At 38.2% G+C, this 20,523-nt stretch overlaps 1 protein-coding gene and 1 long non-coding RNA gene across 4 annotated transcripts in view; both read left to right on the forward strand.

Annotated features, from left to right (window-relative positions):
* NRG3 (neuregulin 3) overlaps nucleotides 1–20,523 on the forward strand; it is a 395,272-nt gene that overhangs the window by 335,740 nt on the left and 39,009 nt on the right. The gene's annotated exons all lie outside the window — the stretch shown is intronic.
* LOC111931602 (uncharacterized) lies at nucleotides 2,032–2,445 on the forward strand. Its single transcript, XR_002865677.2, has 3 exons — nucleotides 2,032–2,097; nucleotides 2,220–2,270; nucleotides 2,354–2,445. It is a non-coding gene; the product is annotated as an uncharacterized LOC111931602 (long non-coding RNA).

Genomic DNA, 20,523 nt, shown 5'->3' on the forward strand with positions numbered 1-20,523 from the left:
GCATTGGTGCTTGGAATGTTTTTCTACCATCATCATCGCTCCTTGAATCCCTTTGTTCTTCGTCCTGCCTCAAATTTTCATTACCTCCTTCTGGTTTATATCTTTTCAAACTCAGTAAAGCTCTTGGGACCTTTTCCAAATTCACTAAAGGCTTTGCTCTTGAGACCTCATCTTTCAGTTTGCCTTATGAAATACCTGTCCTTTTTAAGTATGCTGCAAAATAACAATAGCATCCTGAGGCATGAAATGGATTTAAACCCTCAGCACTTTCCATGGGATTCACTTAGCTGGGGAGAAGAGTCATTTATCATCTCTGGAGAAAGGAGACATGAGCAGCAGAAGAGAGAGTTTTACAGAAGCAGCTGATGCCTGAGCGCTGTAAGAGCAGTGGATGGAGCAGAGGCTCCTCGGGGGCTGCAGGAAGCTCTGCCAGTGGTTGTACCTGTTTAAGAAAACATATCTGCTAAATGAAAGTCAGCATGCATCTGGTGCATAAGTTGCAGGCTGCCTCACATCATGGCTCAGTTTAGGGCATATGGTTCTAGTTTAGTTGAGAGGGGAAGATTTTTACCTGAATGTTTTGTAACCTAACTACCATGGCTCGGTGCTACCTTCTTTATTTTTCTTGATATGTCATTTTTCCAATTTATCTGCACTTTTTGTATTGGCAGTGAACTGGGTTGGATTAACTTGCATTATTTTTAAAAGGTCTACTGTATGGTTAACTTATGTGTGTCATTAATCACTTTATTGTGATGCTTTATCAAAATAGTAGTTCCATGAACTGGGTGGATAAAATAATTTTAATATATTTAACTTACTCTGGTGTCTTTCCCCAGTATTTGGTTTCTGCTGTTCTCTCTAACTGAACCTCCTGATCATTTGGGATGAAACTTAGGGAAATTTAAGAAACAAAACCTGGTAACAAAGATTGGTCTGGGTTTCTCTGTTTTGCTGGGGTCTGGGTTGGGAGGAGGAGAAAGTTTCATTAGGTGGGGTGTGTACCAGTCTGTGAAAGGGGTTGTGCATCGTCCCTGATGATACATAAGGACTGTTATTCTGTCACTCCCGTGGTGAATGTGTACTGTGTACTGATTGAGGGGGCACTAACAAGGTCCAAGTGTTACCTGTGGGCTAGAAGAGAATTTCTGAAGCCTCAAAAATGGATGTTGTGTGTAAGGCTCCGGGTAAGTTTCCATGTACCTCCTAGTGCCAGGTACAAGCCTCTTCTTCATCCTGCCAGCTTCAAAAACATTGGCACCTCAGGGAGAAGGGGTGTGTGCTTCCAGGTTGGATTTCAGCTGAGGACACAGCATCTCATCTGCTCACAGAGGTGCTTTGCTGGGTCCTGGCTCTACGTACAGATATTATGTGTACATTCTGGTTTGGGATGAGGCATGTGCCCTTGGTTCATGCACAGGTGGTGTGCCTCAAAGTTAAACACTTTTTATCATGAAATACAGGTAATTGGATGGCTTCAGCACTGAGCAGACAGCTGTGTATTTAAATGTGACCTTCTACCCAGTCAGTCTCATAACCTGCATTTTGAATATGGTATTTAGGTAAATGCTGTGCTGAGCCTGAGGAATTGTTAAAACTGACACCACAACGGTATGCTAATGCAATTAGATGACTTGCAGTGTTGAGATTTGGCCTTTGTTTGGGCTCAGTTGCAGTTTAACCAGATGCAAAAATATGTAGACAGTAACTTGTACACTGCTGAAACAAGCCTAGCAGGGCAAAGGTGAGATCCACGTGTCAAAGGTGATGCTACAGACAGCTGCCACAAGATCTGCCAGCGACACTTCGTATTTCCACTTGAGAGAGGGCTGGGAGGAGGCATCAAAGCAGTGAGTACCATCTGGACGTGTCCATGAGATGTTGTTTGGGGTGTGGGGGGATTTACTATTAGTAGAAGGCTGTTGACTGTGTGTTGAGGTTATCTTGACACAGGAGGAGAGGCTCCAAACACCTGATCTGTACCGTGTTCATGCAGCCACAGTGAATCACTGCTACTTTGCCCTTCTGCTGCTTGGAGGTGCTACATAGGTGCCAAGTCTCATTCAGTAAATGATGCAAGGATTTGGAAAGCAGAGTGTGAGTATCTCAATAAATGTTCCATGGCAGTGGTGCAATTGTAATGTACAGTACAGTTGTACAAAAATCAATGGTTTTGACAGTGAACTAAATCTTTCCCTGTCCTTCTGTGTCCTGCCTAGAGTGAGTAGAGACTGTGTCCTGCCAGTAATTGCTGGAAGCGGAGGAGAAGGGTAAGCAGGGTGGAAAAATTTGCAGTGTCCTGTGCAGAGCACTAAGTTATTGTTTCAGCACTGCCTTTTCTCTTCTTTTGCAGGAGCTGTAGGATATTGGCACACGGAGGAGCGCAGAAATATTCCTACTCTGGCTGACAGCTTTTAATAAAGATATTTTTGTTGTAATTGAAAATTGTCTCATGATCCCATTTCCTGTTCCAATCAGCATCATTTATCCTCATTCCAAGCGTGATTCTGATGAATAACACTGTCTAGTGGCACAGGGTATCTACCAGTATTGCTTCAGACTTACCAGCCAACAATTCTCTGGGACACAAGCATGAGCAGCACAAAAGGAAGAGGGAAAAACAAATCCTGTGTATGAGTGTGCAGGTGGTGTTCTTGTATGCTCAGTTCTTAATAACAGTGGAAATAATCTCGGAGTTGCTTGTAAACTGTTACATTCAAATGACAAATTAACTTTTTTGTTTACCACTGCTGATTTTTCTTCTTTGAATGGTTAAATAAATCACCATGAGGTATTTCCATTTAGTATGGCTCCAGATCATTTTGGACTATGTTCATGTAATTTACTCACTGCATTTATATCTGTTGCATCAGTCATCCTGTAATTATGATATTAATTAAGATTTTTATTTTTGTGCTAAGTTAATTATGTACTGCTCCATGCCTATTTTAGCAAGTAAACTCTATTGTAATATAGTATTATTTTATGGTTATTTTTTTACATCTCTTGATAATTTTGCATTTCACATTCAAATAGAAAATAAAAATGGAAATATAAAAAATAACCTGGAAATGGAGGAGCATAAAATGGGACAGTATATCAGTTCTCAGCAGAATTAACAAAAACAATTTAGGGTCTTCACTGTTCAATAGTGAAATACAAAGTAACAGAGAAGAGCCCAACAAAATTAATTAGAGCAAGCAGTTTATAGAGAAAAGTGAGAGAAAAAGCAGTTTATTTGTCATTCAGAGCATTAATACTTCTATTAGTAGGTTCCCACACCTTACTGTTAATTGCTAGGTGTGTGAGTTGTTTCCTCATTGAAATAATGACCTTAGCCACCCAAAGTTCAAGGTTTTAAGGAATGTAAGGAACATGGAGTGAAGCAGCTGCTGCATTTCTGTAGGGCAGTGCTGGTGGCTGCCTGCCTAAGCCTGGCCTCCCTCGTGCTCCTCCAGCTCTTGCCAGTCCTCTGTGCCATGAGATAAAGTTCTTCAGTGCTGTAAAGACTTCAGTATCTCAGTGCAAGCCAAGGATATTTAAAATTGATGCCTACAAAGACTTTGGGTGTTTTCAGGGTGTTAGTTGACTGTATACTTTGAGAATTGCAGTGTTGGACTTAATGAGTGTTACTTGTGTGTTGCTCTTGATTTCTGACTAAAACACTCTGGAGGTCAGTGGATATTTTGGTATCAGGTCTGTTATTTCTAAAATAGTGTCTATTTTATAATACAATGTACAGAAGCTGAAATCAGGATCCAGTGTGTGACTAGACTGACATATGAAGTGAGCATGTTATTTTCCTGATTGGCTTCAAGTTAACTAAATCTAAAAACCTAGATATATCTCTCAACAGTAGTTACAAAATTGAGTATGCACAAGTAATCTGGTGCAATTGTGCAAAGCTAGGAGTATCTTTGTTTCTTCTCTTGAACTTCCATTCTTCTTCTCCCTACCTTTTTTCTTTTGTACCTTCCTGATTGTTTTCTCTTATTTTAATGTACCCCTGTGGACTTTCTTTTTGTGTTAGTTTCATAAATCTACTGAGCAATGAACTTACTCTGTTTAAGTGTGTTGGTGTTTGCAGCAGTGACTGCAGATGAGTGGTATCACAAAATGCTCTGTTTAGCTTTAATGGAGAGTACAGCGTGCTCACACTGGAGCTGTACTCGTTTATTATCATAATGCCCTCTCCTGTACCAGAAGTGATGCAGCACTTGAAAAATGGAAATCACAATATACACTAACTTCACCAGCTCATAAAATATAAATGCTCAGAAAATGAATACAGTGTTAAATACAGTTAATCAGCTTTAGAAAACCAAAAAATATGTATTTATCACTATAATGCGTACATGCATGGCATATTAATGAAAAATACCAGATACTTCATTTTCTGTGTTTATTCTACACTGTGCTCATTACTCTCATTCAAATAATTTAAATTTGCTTTCAAGACAAGGACTATTTGCTGCTGATGGGAAAAGTTTGGATGTCTTCTGTGCCATATTTTTCTTTGAGGCTGTGAAGCAGAGTCTATGCACTGAATATAAAGCCAGCTGTGCTGGAGATTTTGCACATTGGACTGGCAGAGTAGCCTTTCAAACTGTTGAGCTGTAGTTGTAGTTGCACATGGTGCATTGTTAGGAAGTGTATCATAACAATATAAGACTTCATTAAACTCAGTTTAACAGCCTGCCTCAGTTGAGAGTGTGAGACTGTGACTTCTGCTGAATTTTGCTGCTTGAAGGTTTTTTTATGCTTCTGTACTTTAGGTAATGTGCTTAAGTCAAAACCAAGAAAGTGTCATTGGTTGAGTGTTTGTTTAATGAATGATGAAGAGAAAATTATGAAAAAAAGCAAAAATTTTATTTCAGTCAGTTTTTCCTTGTGAATCTGTCTGGTGTGTTTTAAAGATTTCTTTTGCCTGATGTAGTTTCTTTTCAAGGTGAGGTGGTACCAGAGCATCTCATTCTTTCAATTAGTAGTGAATCCTGTCTTGAAATAAGATGGCTGACCAATGGTGGGAGAAGGTGAGTGCATCCAATAGAAATCCTATAGAAAAAATCAAGCCACTTTAAATTTATTCCATAAAGTTACTTAAAGGTGAACTGCAGGGAAAAAGTAGATGCAATTGTCCTAAATTACACTGTTTCTTTGAAATTAAATAGGTATTCATGTGGGGTTTTTTTAAAAAAAAATAAATTCAAGCACATGTTCTAGTCAAGTTTTTGTTCCAAAAAAACTATGGAAAATATTCATTTAAACCTCAGGGAAAATATGGAAATTCTATTATTTATTTTTTGCTGAGTACAAGTGGTGATTTGTGAGAACTACACTGGATGTCCAATATCTTACTTGTCAGTATTGGGTCAAAGGTTCTTATTTGACTCTGATGCAATTGATGAGGATAGAGGACAGCTGAAAGACAATTCAGGTGTATGCCTTGGCACTGATGTTGCTTTATCCAACTTTTATGTCAGGAGTTGTTTTGCTAAAAGTGTGAGTAATGCAGTGACATTGACTTGTTTTTTCAAGTGATTTGTAATTTTTTCTATACCTTTTAAGACCATGTTTTTAGTATCCATGTTTCAGCTGTGTTGATGGTTTCATTGCCTCAACACCTTTGTGGATTGGGTTTAGCATCTGTGGGCCATGAATCAGTTTGGTAATCATCCCATTCAGTCTGCTCAGCCACGTGCAGCCAAAGTCAAACAGTCCTTCTGCTGAGAAAATTCAGAATCACCTGTAAGTTTGCAGGTGGAACTCTTACTGTGGCAAATGCCCTGTGAATTCAGAATTGAAGTGTGCTCCAGACCCCTTACTGGATTTTTTTACTTAGAGCCCATGTTCCTGGTTCTGGTGGTGCTAGTTTGGCAGAAACAGGGCACAGTCTGTTCCCCTTTTGGAACTGTGACGAACGTGGTAGGAAAACCATTCACTTTTCAAGAAGCCCATTCTCTGCCTCCCCAGTTCCCAAAATATGCTCCATTTACCTAAATCTTTCTTCAATTTAAATCTGTAGAGTTTCTTCTCTTAATAAAGTATGCTAATAAAAATTCATGAAAATAGCAGCATATGATTCACTTGTCAGGGAATTATCTTCCCATAATACCCCCCATGATGTAACATTACTTTTTTCTCCCATTCCATACTCCTCATTTAATGGTGCTGAGGTGTGTACCATCAATCATTTCATTCATCAATCATTCATAAAGATTACTTCTGTCATCTTTATTGCTTGCTCAATCACTTTGATACCTTCATCTTACCCTTCCTTTTTTTGCTCTCTGTGGTCTAAAAACTATGGATGCTCGTGTTGGTAGCAGAGCTGTGCTGATGAGCAAAGTCCTCTGGTGTTCAAAGGAGTCTGTCTCTCCATGTCATTACTGGTGTCACTGTTCTTGAGAACAGATTTTTAGCTCTTTATTCCTCTGGGTGTTTTCCTTTCCCCTTCCATCGTTTGTCACAGCTCTGCAGCCATCTCTCACTCCCTGGTTGTTTTGGTATCTCCGCTACTTCTGGTGTCAGTGTTATCTTTTTCCCTTAAGAAAGTCTGTAATGCTAAATTTTCTGAATTATTTATAAGGCTATATATGAACACCTGCATCTATTATTCAGAACTCCTAATTTCTTTTATGCTAGAGCCTAGAACCTCTTTTACAATTCAGTAATAAATGAGAGCCTTCAGTTTATGCTGAGGGTTTTTTGCAGACCTTCTGTTTATCTCCCAACTGTCTTTTAGTAAATTCTGCAGAGCCCTGCAGTGCAACGAGCTACAAACTTGTTAGAATAATTTAGAGTATCCCTTCCCTCTTTGCTGTCTCTGTCTTCGTGCACTGGCCTCCCTGTGCAATGTGTTTGAAGTGGTTCTTGGTCTAGAATAGATTTTTTACTAGCATACAATTTTTTTTCTCCAATTCTTTTCTCAAATCTTTTATTTGTGATTATTTATTTATAATTATTGCCCTTTTACCTTTAAGGAGGTGCTAATTCAATTTCTGAAAGTTTTTTTGTTTGTTTGCTTTATGCCACTTATTATACTCACACATGCACTTTTTTATTCATGTTCCCTGCTGTCTGAAACTTGTGTCCTCTAGAGCAGTAGTTGGTGTGCCTGTGAGTTTCCCACTTACTTAAAAAGTATTTGTGAAATGGATGTCCCAGAACCCCTGCATGATTCAGGCTGGAACCTGAATGCCTCTAACCTGAGGCTCAGAGCAGGATCAAGTCAGGTTCCAGGCTTTATCCACATTAATCTTAAAAAACCTAGGACTGAACGGCTTCCCCAGGCAACTTGTTCCAATATTGATGGTTCTAGTGGTAAGGGATTTTCCTTATATCTAGATAAAATGGCTCAATTTGTTATTTTTCTAGAAATACTCTGGAATAATATATTTTCTGCTACTTGATATTTTGTGATTCAGACAAATAATTGCTTATTGGTACTCAATTCTCTGCTTATTTGCAGTGCTGTGCTCTGAGTAAGTAAAAAAGAATTTAGTCTTAGTTTTGAGAGTCCTATTTTTCTTGTCCTGTCGAAGCTATACTAGTCTTCATTTATTTATGTCATTTTACTGCTAGAAAAAGCATGTGATGTAACTCTAAAATAAAACTCCCTCTGCAGCTTTGAAATTATCCAGGTCTAGAGAACGATATTTTATCAGCTTTATGGAAAAACAAGTTTTAAAAGTAATGAGTTGCAGTCCATTGTTTTAGATTAGATCATCACAGCTGCAATGCCAGGGAGTTATTCTGTTCTAGACATCTTTGCTTATTTAATGTATGTTTGTGATATTGACAATTGCTCACCTAGTACCTGGTTTCACATTAAATTCTGTATTTAGGCAAAAATGTAAAGGAATAAGTGGAAGTATTAAGATTTCTAATGGCCACAAAGATGTGCAAAGCAGTTTGACAGTCTTGTCAGTTTACAGAAATATGGTGTTTAACCTGCTGTGGTGCCTCATTCTGACCATTTAACAGAATTCAGTCACAGGAGGAATCGTAGCATTCACCAGCAGTTTATCCAACTCTTTAAAATCCTTTGGGTCTAGCATGAGAGAATTAGAAACTGTTTGCTGCAGCTCTCATAATGCAGTCTCCTTTTCAAAGAGTCTTGGTAAAAGAGTCACAGACTTCAGAAAATGCCATCAAAATGAGGTCTGGATTTAACTAAAGAACTTAAACACACGTTGTTCCATAAGTGCTTTTATTAACTTATACTTTTGCAATAACCTGAATGAGGAGCATGAACACGCAAAGTGGATTAAAAACTCCCACCTCACTTGTGAAAATCTATGAGAAGCATTTTTGGATGCTCTTATACCATTTTCCTTTCTAATATTGTCAGTATTAAAATTGCTTTTGTTGCATTATATATTCCAAATACATGAACTCTATGAACTTTTAATAACTTTAAAATAAATTGAAATGCCTCTTTAGATATTATTTTTCCTCTCTTACTTATCTTTGTATTTTAGAGAATATTGACTTTTTTTTTGTCATCTAACTTGAATGTAAAATGACATAATAATTTTCATTAACTTTATTTTTCATTCTGTTCAGCAAATGATTATGCATTATGTTCTCTTATTCACTAAGAAGCCTGAATGCAACCATATGAGATTTTTTAGTTAGCCAAACAGAAAAAAAAATAATCTCAGAGGATCTTTCCATTTTGGAAACCAAAGGTAACCTTTTGTGCATTTAACAACAACACTGTTTGTCAGGTTCATTGCCTGTGGTATTTTTTTTTATTATTATTATTTTTTTTTTCCCTGCAACTTGTTGGAAATATTTGGTAAAATACCTGTGCCATCTTTGATCATACCTGACCCATTTAGTTTGGAGCAGAGGATCTGTCAGAGGCCAGAGCTGCCCTGCAGAGCCGTGACTGCCCCGGTCTCACGGAGAGGTGAGCTGCTACTGGAGCACAGGTGAGAACAGAAACAGAGTTGCAGGAGGGCTTGAATTCACTGAAGGAGTGATGGCAAGAAACAAAAAAAATTTGACCATAATTTTGCTTTCTTAACCAGGAAGAGATCTATGTCTTTTTGAAGAATTGGGTTCTGCTGTGCTCCTGGATATTAACGTGAGATTTCTCTTGTGCAGTGCGATGAAATTTGTGGTTGCAAACTGATTTGAAACTGTTTGTATGGTTAGTGAACAAAAGTAATTTCAGGTAACGTAATAATTCTCATTTACAGGTTGACAGAATTGTATCTGAAATGAATATAAGTGATTAAAAAAAAATATGAAAACCATATTTTTGTGTCCCAGGTGCTGCAATAGATGCTAACTTACAGTTCTAATAATAATTCCCAAGAAATAATGTAATTGTGATTTCTTTATGTAATCTGGCATTCACATCTTTTTATCATTACATCTGTCAAAGATTTGTTTAACACTGTGGGGGATTGAAAGATAAATGCTGACGGGTGCCCCTGTATCTTATGAAAAATTGTTAAGTGGCTAAATATATAAATGCATTACTGTATGAGATAAAATAAATCTTAATTCAAGACAGAAAATCTCAGAGGAATCAGTTTTAAAATCCAAAGTTCCATGAACAAAAATACAACTCAGGATTTATAAATGGAAAATTACTGGTTTTGCAAATTCCTTTTGTCTGTGTGAATACTTAAACCAGCTATACAGGGTATAGTTTCCTCCTTTATTTCTGTAATCCTTTCTGGTTTTCTATTTTCACTAAAGCATGTGCACACACATTTAATTAAAATAACTTTCTTTTTTTTTCCATTTGTGTTATGCACAAACACACAACTTCTAATTCCTTCCAATCTAACTTACTGATCTAATCACGTGTTGTGTAATGATCCATCCCATTTTGTCCAGGCACATTTATAGCAATGTATGAAATTAATGTTCCTTTCCTTAAGAATGCTGTTAATATGGACCATTGTGAAACAGAAAGCAGAAATGAACCACTTGAGGTTGTCTACTGCTAGGAAGTGTTCTAGAGGTTTCTGGTCTCTTACTGTAAATTTAATCATTCTTGGTTGATAAGTTTGTTACTACTCTAAAAATCCAAAGTACCACGGAGGTAAGGAGTGATGCAGTTCATTAGTTTAATGTCACTGAATCAGAAGACCTCAGCTCCTGAGATGAAGCAGTCAAACATGTTATCCATTACCAGAGAAAGCAAAGTCGGTGTGTGAGAACTGCTGTGGCAGCAGTGCTTGTATTCCTCACCTGCCTGAAGAGGCACAAGTGCTGTGCTTGGGGGCTGGCCTGAGCTGCTCACCCACTTGCCACACACATCAGGGTCTGTTCTGCCTAGCTTGTCTTATGTAGGGATAAATAAACCACTGAAGTTGTGTCCAAAACCACAGGGGTACCTTTATAAAATAATCAAATGCCATTTATGTTCAGCTGTTAGTGTTGCACTTGGTGTTTTCAAGAGCATTTGTTATGAATGCAGTGAAGAAATAATGTTCTATTGTCCTAAATACTGTGTATGAAGTGTCTGAGCCCTTCTCTTTGCTGTTGTGCCTTTCTGCACCTACTGCTAAATTGCAGCTTTTTAGGGAGGAGACAAGTAGTGTCTGAAGAACACTCATGTCTGCTGGATCGCTTCCCAGGGCTGTTTGCTCAGCATGGGGCACCATGGATCAGGGTTGTAAAATGCTGTCAGCCCTCCTGTTGACCCATGTTTTTATGCCAAATCGTTTAAGACAGAAGCTGAGGTAGGCAGGAAAGGTAAAGTTAAAAGCAGGGGAAAGTCCAGTGCCTCTTCAAGAAAATAAGGTGAAACCCCTTCAGTTGTTGGTTAGGAGACAGCATAATCAGCTGGGAAAGGCAGCAGTGATCCTATGAAGCATTGTGATGCTGTTGCTGTAGAGGAAAAGGAGTTGTTTCCTGTTGTTAGCCTGAAAGTCAAGTCTGGGAATGATGGTTCTCATGGCAAAAGTGAAGCCAGGAGTTTTGCTGAGGAGACAAATCACTAAGTGCAGCAGCTGAGTCAGACAATGAGTGTTGGTCTGGGGAGAAACATCAATAAAATGTGCCTTATGGATCAGGAGAGGAGTGAAGGTTGTTCCAGTGTGGGTGAGACCTATGATGCCATGAACTACTGCTGCAAGCTGCTGCTTTTGCAGGCGTGAGAAATGTTTTTTTTCTGGCTGTTCTGTGCGTGATATGGGATGTCTGATTCAGAGTTCATGGCTTTGTACACTGCTTAGTACCACGGCAAAGTTTCACACTGGGACTTAATTAATTTTGCTTCTCACGTGGTCAAGTGCTCCTTGTCCATATTTTTATTGACATTTCTATTTTTGAAAATGACCTCATCTTTTTTCCTTATTTAATTTCTGTGATTATGCCTTTTTTTAATTTAATTCAGTTAATCCAGTTTGCACTGACAGAACTCCTGTATACCCTCATGTACTTCTGATTTAACACAATCTTAAGTGTATCCTCATTTCTGAGTGTTTAAGGGATTATTGTGCTGATAGTCTACTAGAAGTATGTATGGAGTTTTAACAGACATGATTATTGTGTCATATAATTCAAAGCAATAAGAGCAGTACAATTTTAGGGGGAAATGTAAAAATAGTCCCTCCTCTTCATCCGTTCCACAGAAAATAGCTGATGTTTTGTAGATTTTGGTACATGTCACACATTGCCTGTTTCAACAACAGCAGATGATAAGGCACTGACCCCAAGCCCTTACCAAAGTAAGATTTCCAAGCTGAAGTTGAATCAGAGCTGGTTTACATATGGAAAAATATAGTAGATAAAAAATACAACACTGTGGAAGTAGCTATCATAGAGAAGATATTAGGAAACCATTTATCTGCTTATCCATCACTGGTGACTTGCAGGGTGAAAGGCTGTGGCACTTGGAGCCATTGCTTGCAGCATGAAGGAATGAAGCAGCATCCAAAAGAATAACTACAGAAGAGGAATTTGCATTTATTGTCTTGAGTAAGTGAATGAATCCTGCTTATAAGTGCCATGAGCTTTCTCTGTACAGAGATGTGTATCTCTACAGAAAGCACAGTGTGGATTTAATAGGAAGTTCTTGCTGTTGACTTTGAGGGAAGGCTTGGAAAATACTTCCCCAGAGCTGTGCTCGCTTCCTCCCTTTGAGGACCTGCCCCTATTATTTTAATTAAAAAGCAGCAGACAAAATCTGATCATACAGAGCCTTCTCCACACCAAACCCAAAGTTAAAATTAATTGTTTGTGCTCAGTGTAAAACTGAATTTAGCAACCATGTCATGTAAGCAGAGCTTCTGCAGCATACTCTGAAAGGCAGTGTCATGGGAAAAGCAAAGGAAGCAATTGCAACATTCACTTTTTCTTTTTATTGCCAGAACCATGCCAGAAATGTTGTTAGGGAGCAACGGTTAATTAAACTGTTATCAACTTAACTTTGGGGTATTTCATAATCTCACCCTTGGCATTGTCTTTTTATTAGGAAAAGGCTTAAGTGACTATGAAATATAATGAAAGGCCGTGGGGAGGGCTTGCACACCACAAAGCTGCTAATCCATTGGAGACTTCTGTGGGAAGTGATCATTTTTCAACAGCAATGCAGAGCTTTGAAGGTTATCAGGACCTTTTATCTTCTAGTCAGCTTTCTCTGAACTTGAAACTCTATCTGTGTGAAGTACATCCCAGCAAATACCCACTGAGCTTGAGGTGGAGAGACTAATGTACTGCTTGCTGCTTTTCCTCAAATGTTTTAGATCCTTAGAGCTGTTTATTTGCTTTATGTAGCATGTGGGAGCCTGAGTGAGAGTCCAGGACATTAAGCACAATACGTGTTTAATGCTCCAGAGAGTTTATTGTGCAAAGTGTTAGGTGTTGTTCAGACAATGTAGGCTCGACACTGCAAATATAGAGATATATATTTGTCTTGACCTCAAACTGAAGTAAAAGGTCCAGACTGATCCAGTAATAGCAGGAGTGAAGTATTTTCCTCTCAGGTTGTTTGTTTTTGAGTAAGAATCTGATCAACTGGGAACACAAACAGTGCCTGCAGTTCGCTTTCATTTTTTTTTTCCTATCATTTATTATTTTTATTCAACACAGAAGAGTCTTAGCCATAAGTGGGAACAGGGTGTCTGAGAAAATACTGACTGACTTTGACATTTGTACTCAGTCTCTTCTGTTAAGCCTTGCAAAGAGTAAGAACAGTTTGCTTTGTAAAGGAAGAAATGAACCCCAAGAGCATCTGACAAGACATAATTATTTGAAAGGAAGCTAATAGGAAATTTTTCAAAAAGCCTGTTGGCAGAATTTGGAGTTTCTGCTGCTGAATAGAGCTCTTGTGGTTTGAATCTTGCCATTCCTAACCACACAGTCCCAGTGATCACTCTGGGAGCTGCCATCTCAGTGTTTAGTTAAACATGCCCGTGTCAGCACTTTAATACAGCTTGAAGTGACAGCAGCATTGGGCTGTCCCCAGCCTCATTTACTGGTGAATAATCATGTCATGCAAAGTCCATTACTGCCGTTCTGCATCCGTGCTGCTGGGCTTGCCCATCACTAGCAGCTAACAAAGAAGCACAACATAAATTAGCCACTTAATTTAAACCAAAATGCAGCTGGAACATTCATTAGGCTCCTTGAAAAATCTCATCTTAACTGTCAAAGCTTAATACTTTCACTAGTTCTTGCTTGTTTGTTTATTTTTTTCTTGACAGTGAAAAGTTCTGGAGCTTTTACTGAAGTTTTACATCTTAAATTTTTTGGGAGGAGTGGTAGGCCTGTTTGCTGTACAATTTTTTACTGAAGATATAGTATCCCAATGTGGTACAATGATTTACATAAATACCAGTTCTGACTTTTTAACTATTGTCACTGTGCCTTCCACAGAGCTTTAAATATTGTGATCTTTATCAAATGCATTATTCATAGGATTAATATAGACACCTCTTGCCCAGGCTTACTGAAAAGTTCCACAAACCAGAGAGTGCACATCTTTCACTTGTTACTTGGCTTGAGCCATTTCATCACATCAGAGCTACTGAAATCTGCTATTCAGTGGAGTTAACAGAGAACAGTTTACCCTGGCTGTGATCTGGACACTCACTGTATCCAGATTGCTGCTACCATTAGCAGCACTTGAGTAAACATTTCAGAGAACATAATTACCTTTTGTGTGTGTATTCTATTTATAATCTCAAATCCTCACTTCCTCTGTTGCATTCTCTTATGCCCAGTTGGCTGTTAGAAAAGAAATCAGTGATTTGTGTTTAAAGTATCAGAGCTGGGCTAATCAGATGCCACTGCTCATGCTACCACGATGATATCTTACATGAAGCTAACCAGATAATGGCTCAAGCACTACTTAACTGAAGTCCTCAGTATAAAGCAGCGCTCCCTAAATCATGAACTGAATTTTGTCTGCTCATCAGCTGAGTTCCTCCTAACTGTGTTCAGGTGGAGCTGCAGCAAGATGATGGGAATCACTGCTCTTGTGGCATTTATCCCTGAGATGCTCTATTAATCATGTGCCATTAACATATTCACCTGCATGGGGAGTAAACCAAGCCATGGACTTGGCAGAGACAAAATCTGTTGCAGGGGCAGACTTTGAGACAGACTGAATTTTACTTCAGTTGATACAACTGAAGTTAATTCACTCTTTTCTTTAGTCAAATGTTTTGACACAGTCTGAGTTAATCAACCTGCTCTTCAAAAAAATATTGAAAAGGTCATACAAAATAATATCCAATTTGGAAAAGGGATTTTCATTAAAAAAAAAAAAAAAGAAAGAAACAGGAAGGAGATGCATATCTTATCTGAGTGCAGTAACTGCTAAGTTAAAAATAATTAGGCTATGAGACAGCAAGTATCTCTAAATATATGTAAAGAGCAATTCTCAGTAAAATACATGAACTTGGGTTTTACTCTCTTTTCAGTTAATATAGAGGTTGGGATTGGGAGCTCATTTTTTTTTTTTTTTCAATTAACAGAGAGAAAAGCTATTTGATACAATCCGAGTGGTTTACCATGCATTTCAGGTAAACCTGGTAAATTGATTATCTGCATCTCCCAAGTAATTTCACTTGCTAATTAATGATAATTGCTGCTCATTGGTGGAAAAAAAAAAAGCTGTGAATGGTATGTTAACATCACAGAAATAGCAACAAATAGCCAAATGTCCCAAATGTAGCATTTGTCTAAGGTTCTCCTCCCCTGGCACTTCATTTAGACAGTTCTGTGTTTTATTGCATGGTAAGACTTTCTACAATTTAGACTAAAAAATTATTTTTTTCATAGTAGCTTTTATGTTGCATGACTATAATTTTTTTAAATCTTTCTTTCAGTGCTGTGATTTTCTCTGGAGAAAAAATATTTTGTTGCATGTAAGAATATTCAGTGGTCCAGAGAGCAGTGCTTAGGCATTATTTTACAGATATGTAAATATATATGCATATAGAAATTCATTTAATGGTGATATTTATCATTTCCCATAGACTTGAAATGTTTCAGTAGAGAAGTTTTAACAGGGTACAGTTTGGCTGAGGAGGACTGGATTTGTTTAGACATCTTTTTCTCTCTTTCAGTGCAGCTTCTGTGAGCTGCTAAATAGCAGAGCTATTGCTGACATTTGGCTACTTGATTAACATAAAAAGGCTTTTGCTTTGTTTCATATCTGAATATTTTTGAATATGTAAAACTCCTTGTATTTCATGCTGTCTTACCAAAAAAAAAAATATTATTTTATTTTGCATTTGATTGCATTGGTGAATTTTTAGGGTATGAAAAGATTAGTTTGTGCCTGTTAGGGAAGAGCAGATGGATTTGTTTCTTTAAAAGAGATCTTATGAGATTAGAGAGTTCTTCAGCCAGTAGAGATTTTCACTGGAATCATACAATCAACTGGGTTGGGGAAAATATTTTGATACTGAATACATCTATATAATAAATGAAAGTTATCATTGATAGGAAGTAAAGCAAATTCTGACCTCAAAAAAAGTTTCTGGGCTATGAGGGCTTCATAGCTCTTACAAGGTCCTTGTGTCCTGAGATGACTTCTATATCAAAATGATCCAGCTCTGTTGCAAATCAAGCAAAAAGATTTAATTGAATTCTTAAATGCAAAGCTAAATAGATTATAATTTCCATGAGCTTCAGAAATAAGCCCTATATTGGAAGTTATTGCAGTTGTTTATTAATTCCTTTTTTAAAAGAAAATAGGTTACTACACAGAAACCAGAGGTCTGAATGAAAGATAAATATACATGGCTTCAAAACTATGAGAGATTTTTAACGTGTCCTTAAGAGCAGCATCTCTGTGGTCTTATAGGTAGGATTTGTGCTAAACCTGAGAGGCTTTCGAGGCAGTAAAATATTTTATTCCTCTGGAAAAACCCAGTGGCTTTTTGGACCATTGATTTTCTCAGGAAATGCACTGCTTGTTTTGATTGTACTAGGGATAAGCTTTCTTCCTGGATACTCTCTTCTAATTATTAATCATGGAATATTGCCAGAGAAGGTTTAGTGAGCAGGAACAGAAACACTTGACTGACAGAGAGGTGCGTGTATGCTCATAAAAACCTGATAATGCCTACTGCAAAAATCCTGGGGTTTAGCCCATACTGGGTAGATCCAGTCAGTCTTTAAGGCAAGGTAATGTTTGTCCATGTTGTGTGCATGTTACTCAGCATCTCTTCTTTGATAGCAGCACTGAAGTTTACTGAGGATGCAAGCAGAGGTCTGTGGCATTTCAGCATTGTAAGAAGTGGCCAGAATGTATATGGGGAGCTCTGAGAAATCAAGTCTTCTCCATTTCTTCAAATCCTTCCTTCTAATCTTACAATCATTTCGTCCCTCTCTCTAGCTAATTCCCTAAAGTAGAGGAATACTTACGTGTGTCTTTTAATTGGTATCTGAAAATGTTTATTTTTAGGTTCTGGAAGTGTAATTAAAAAAAAAAAAAAAAAGCAGCAAATCCAAATGCCTGTAGACAGATATTTAAACTTTGAGACTTTCTTTATCTCAGATGTTTCTGCTCCATTATTCATGGGAGAGGGCTTTATATCACTTGTACCTAGCCAGCCACAAAGTTGTTCTGTCTATTTCAACCCATTTCATATTAAAGATTAATTAACAAGATCTGAATTTTTTTTAACCATTCTGGAAGCTTTGGGGAAAATGCTAGCATGTGTATGCAATTGCAACACACAGAGCACACGAACTTAAACAAGATAGTTGAGGTAGCAATAGGATTCATAAGTATTTGCACAGATTTTCAAAACACCCTGATGAGGGGGGATGATTTCAGTGTTCTGTTTCCTTTCACAGACAGCCTGGAAGAGTTACCTGGTTGTGAGCCCAACACCAAGTCAGAAAGTGTAAAAGGTTAGGTTTTGATCCAGAATAAATTTTGATCTTGCATCTAGAGAGTGTTTCACATATCTCTGTGCTATTGGATGTTAGTTGAAATGTTTTGGAAATTAATTTTTCAGAGAGTATTTCAGAAGCATTTCCAAAGTTCCCTTTCTACTTCTGGGTTGTGGCTATTCCATGCCTGGTAGGGAAATGATGACAGCCTTCACTACAGTTTGTTTAGCTTTTATCCACAGAATATAACTTAAGGACTCTTTTGAAAAATCCCTGCACATTTCTCAACTATTTAAAGCATTTTTTGTTTTCTGTGAGAAGGAGTTCAGTGAGAAGAATTGGCCAGTAACTCCTTTCTATGCTGGTCAAAGAACTTACAGAGCAAATCATTCTCAGTTTCATACAATTATTCTACTAAAAATAATTTGGGTTTTTTTCAATGATTTGGCCGTGGTTAACATAAATAGGTCTTGGGTATCATTTTTTTTAGCATTCATACTGGTCTTCATATAAAAATGGGATAAATCTGATAGTAAGCTACAAATGTACTGCAAGAGTTACCCCTAAATTATTTCCTAGTGACTGACTTGTGCTTTTGAATTCACTGAAGCAAAAAATGTTCACTGTAACACAGTCACAAATGAACAAAAAAGCTTAGGGGAAGAATGACTTAGAATGTCTCATAATTCCATTATGAGGCAGATAACAATGAAACATGGAGCAGGAAACAGGTGAGCATAAAAACACTGTGTATTCATAGAGCATCCTGGTCAGCATTTCTGATTCTGAGTCTGGGTGGAGGAAATCACAAGGCTCTGCCTGGGAAAACAGCTCCTTTAGAGAAATATTGCAGTTGCATTTGTGAAAATACTCTTAGTGGGCTGAAGTCTGTTGTTTCCCAATGGGCATGATCAATGAAGGCTTTGCCTAATTGGAACACGTAGGTGGGAGTTGATTCTCTTGTCTGTTTTTTCTAAGATCTAATTCTGCATTATTTGAACATTTAATGTTCCCTGTGCCAGTCAAGTATACCTGGAAATTGATTTTTGGTTCAATAAGAGCCATTTGAGAAAATATAAGAGGACACCTCACACGTGAATGACAGTTCTTGTGTTTCTACTCTGACTCTTTAATTTTTTTGCATATTGCAAGGTAGACCAGAATCAGTCCCACTATTTCTAGTAATTCTTGATTTTCTCTGTGCAAGACTCCTCACAGGTGGATTTTGCAGATTAATCCATAAAAGAAGTACTTCTTAAGTGTTCCCAAGTCAAAAATGAGTCTAAACAAGGTGGAATTACCCAGTAAGATTTAATAAAAACTGCAAGTGAGAATAATTGGGAGTTGAGGAATGTCAGTCTGGAAGGTTTTTGAATAGGGTTCACATATTATTAACATAGCATAAACACATATTTATACATATTTCTGGTATATATCACATATATAAACAAAAATGGTTTAGAGGAAAAGAATCTCAGCTGAGACAGGATGTCTCATTTATTGCTAGCAACTGAGGAATCCGTAAATCTTTAACTTCTTAGAAATGTTTTATTAAGTTCATTTATCTTAGTTCATAGCTACCACTTTTGAATATCACCTCTGCATTCTCTGACAATATTGTTAAAAATGAAATTGATGGTATCAATATGTAGGCAGTTTGAAGAATCATGTTATTTTCTGATTGTTTCTTAGAGTGGATATAAGATGTATACCCCTAAGATGATGACTAGAAAGGGGTCATCTGAAGGAATCTCCTCTCTAGTCCTGCTCAGAGAGGCAAAACAGATAGGAGCTGTCAAAGAGGATTTATGAAGAGCAACGTGGAATTGCAGTATGTTTTCTTTGGCTTTTGCAACACCTGATGGCAAAGAAAAACTTCAAAGACAGTTAAGATATGCAGAGATTTTACCTAAATGCCTTCTTCATAATTTTGCAAACTGGATTTTTCCTGATTTGATGACATAACTATCTAAAGATGCTGGAAAAATATGAAGGTAACTCATTATAAAATGAGTAACTTCAGATGCTGGGGAGAGAACAACGACTTAGAGCCAGAGGCAGCAGGTTGGCCAGCAGAGAAGCCTTTTTGTGTGGAATAGAGACATCTCCATGATCTCTCACACTTTGTCCTTGGGATTGGGAGTGGCAGGGTCTTGTGCAGTCTGTTCTGTGGTGTTCTTCCACCTTTTGCTTTGGTGCCTCGCCATCAGCCCGTCCTCGGTCTCTCAGTGCCACCCGAGCTCTCCAAAATATGCCTGAAAATTCCCAGGCAGGAAAGAAAACTGGGTCACAGGCAAGCCCAAGTAGGCCAAGTTATTGCTATTCAACTGCTTTTGTTTGAGTTGTTCTCTTCAGCCTCTTCAAGCCTGCTCATTCTTTTCACTAAGCCGTACTCAGAGCTGTGGTGTTTCAGCAGTGTTTGTTCGAGGCTCAGGACCTGTGGCTATGAGCTGTCCATCACGACTGCCACAGAGAGTAATGTGAATATTTTTAAAAGACATGAGGCTGAGGGATGCAGAAAGGGCTGTCATGTAAAGCTTGAGTCAGAAAACACTTGGCCATTACTGCTTGGCAAAGTGAGCTTTGTGTTAAAATGTTGTGATGAGCCAGAGGTAGTGCTTGCTTCTGGCACGGTATTTCCGTTTGCAGTTTTTTAGATAAAAATCGTGATCAGAAATGTTACAAAGCACATCAGAAGCTGCCCTGTGCTGTTGGAATGACTATTGTGTGTGACAGCTTCTGGCTCATAAAACCCACCCAGGCAGCCTTTGTAGACATGTTTATTACTGGTGCCTCCAGACAGGCTTTTGTTGAAAACATTTGACATTGGTGTAATCTGTCCTTCAGCTTGCCACAGAGTGACTGTGCAAAGCTGCTCCCTTTCATGCAGTAAGAAAATGATTCAGGAGCTCCACAGTCAATTGGTTGAGTGCCAAAAACCTCCAGTGATTGTCCTGCTCTGCTCTGCACTGGTGTGATGTGTGCAGATTTGGGCACCACAGTATAAAAGAGACATAAAACTACTGGAGAGTGTCCAAAGGAGGCCATGAGGATGGAGAAGGGCCCTGAGGGGAAGCCATGTGAGGAGCAGCTGAGGGCACTTGGTCTGTTCAGCCTGGGGAAGAGGAGGCTGAGGGGACACCTCACTGCAGGTACAGCTTTCTCCTGAGGGGAAGAGGAGGGACAGGCACTGATCTC

The sequence above is a fragment of the Cyanistes caeruleus genome, chromosome 8, assembly GCF_971803275.1.
Source record: "Cyanistes caeruleus chromosome 8, bCyaCae1.hap1.1, whole genome shotgun sequence".
Classification (NCBI taxonomy): Eukaryota; Metazoa; Chordata; class Aves; order Passeriformes; family Paridae; genus Cyanistes; species Cyanistes caeruleus.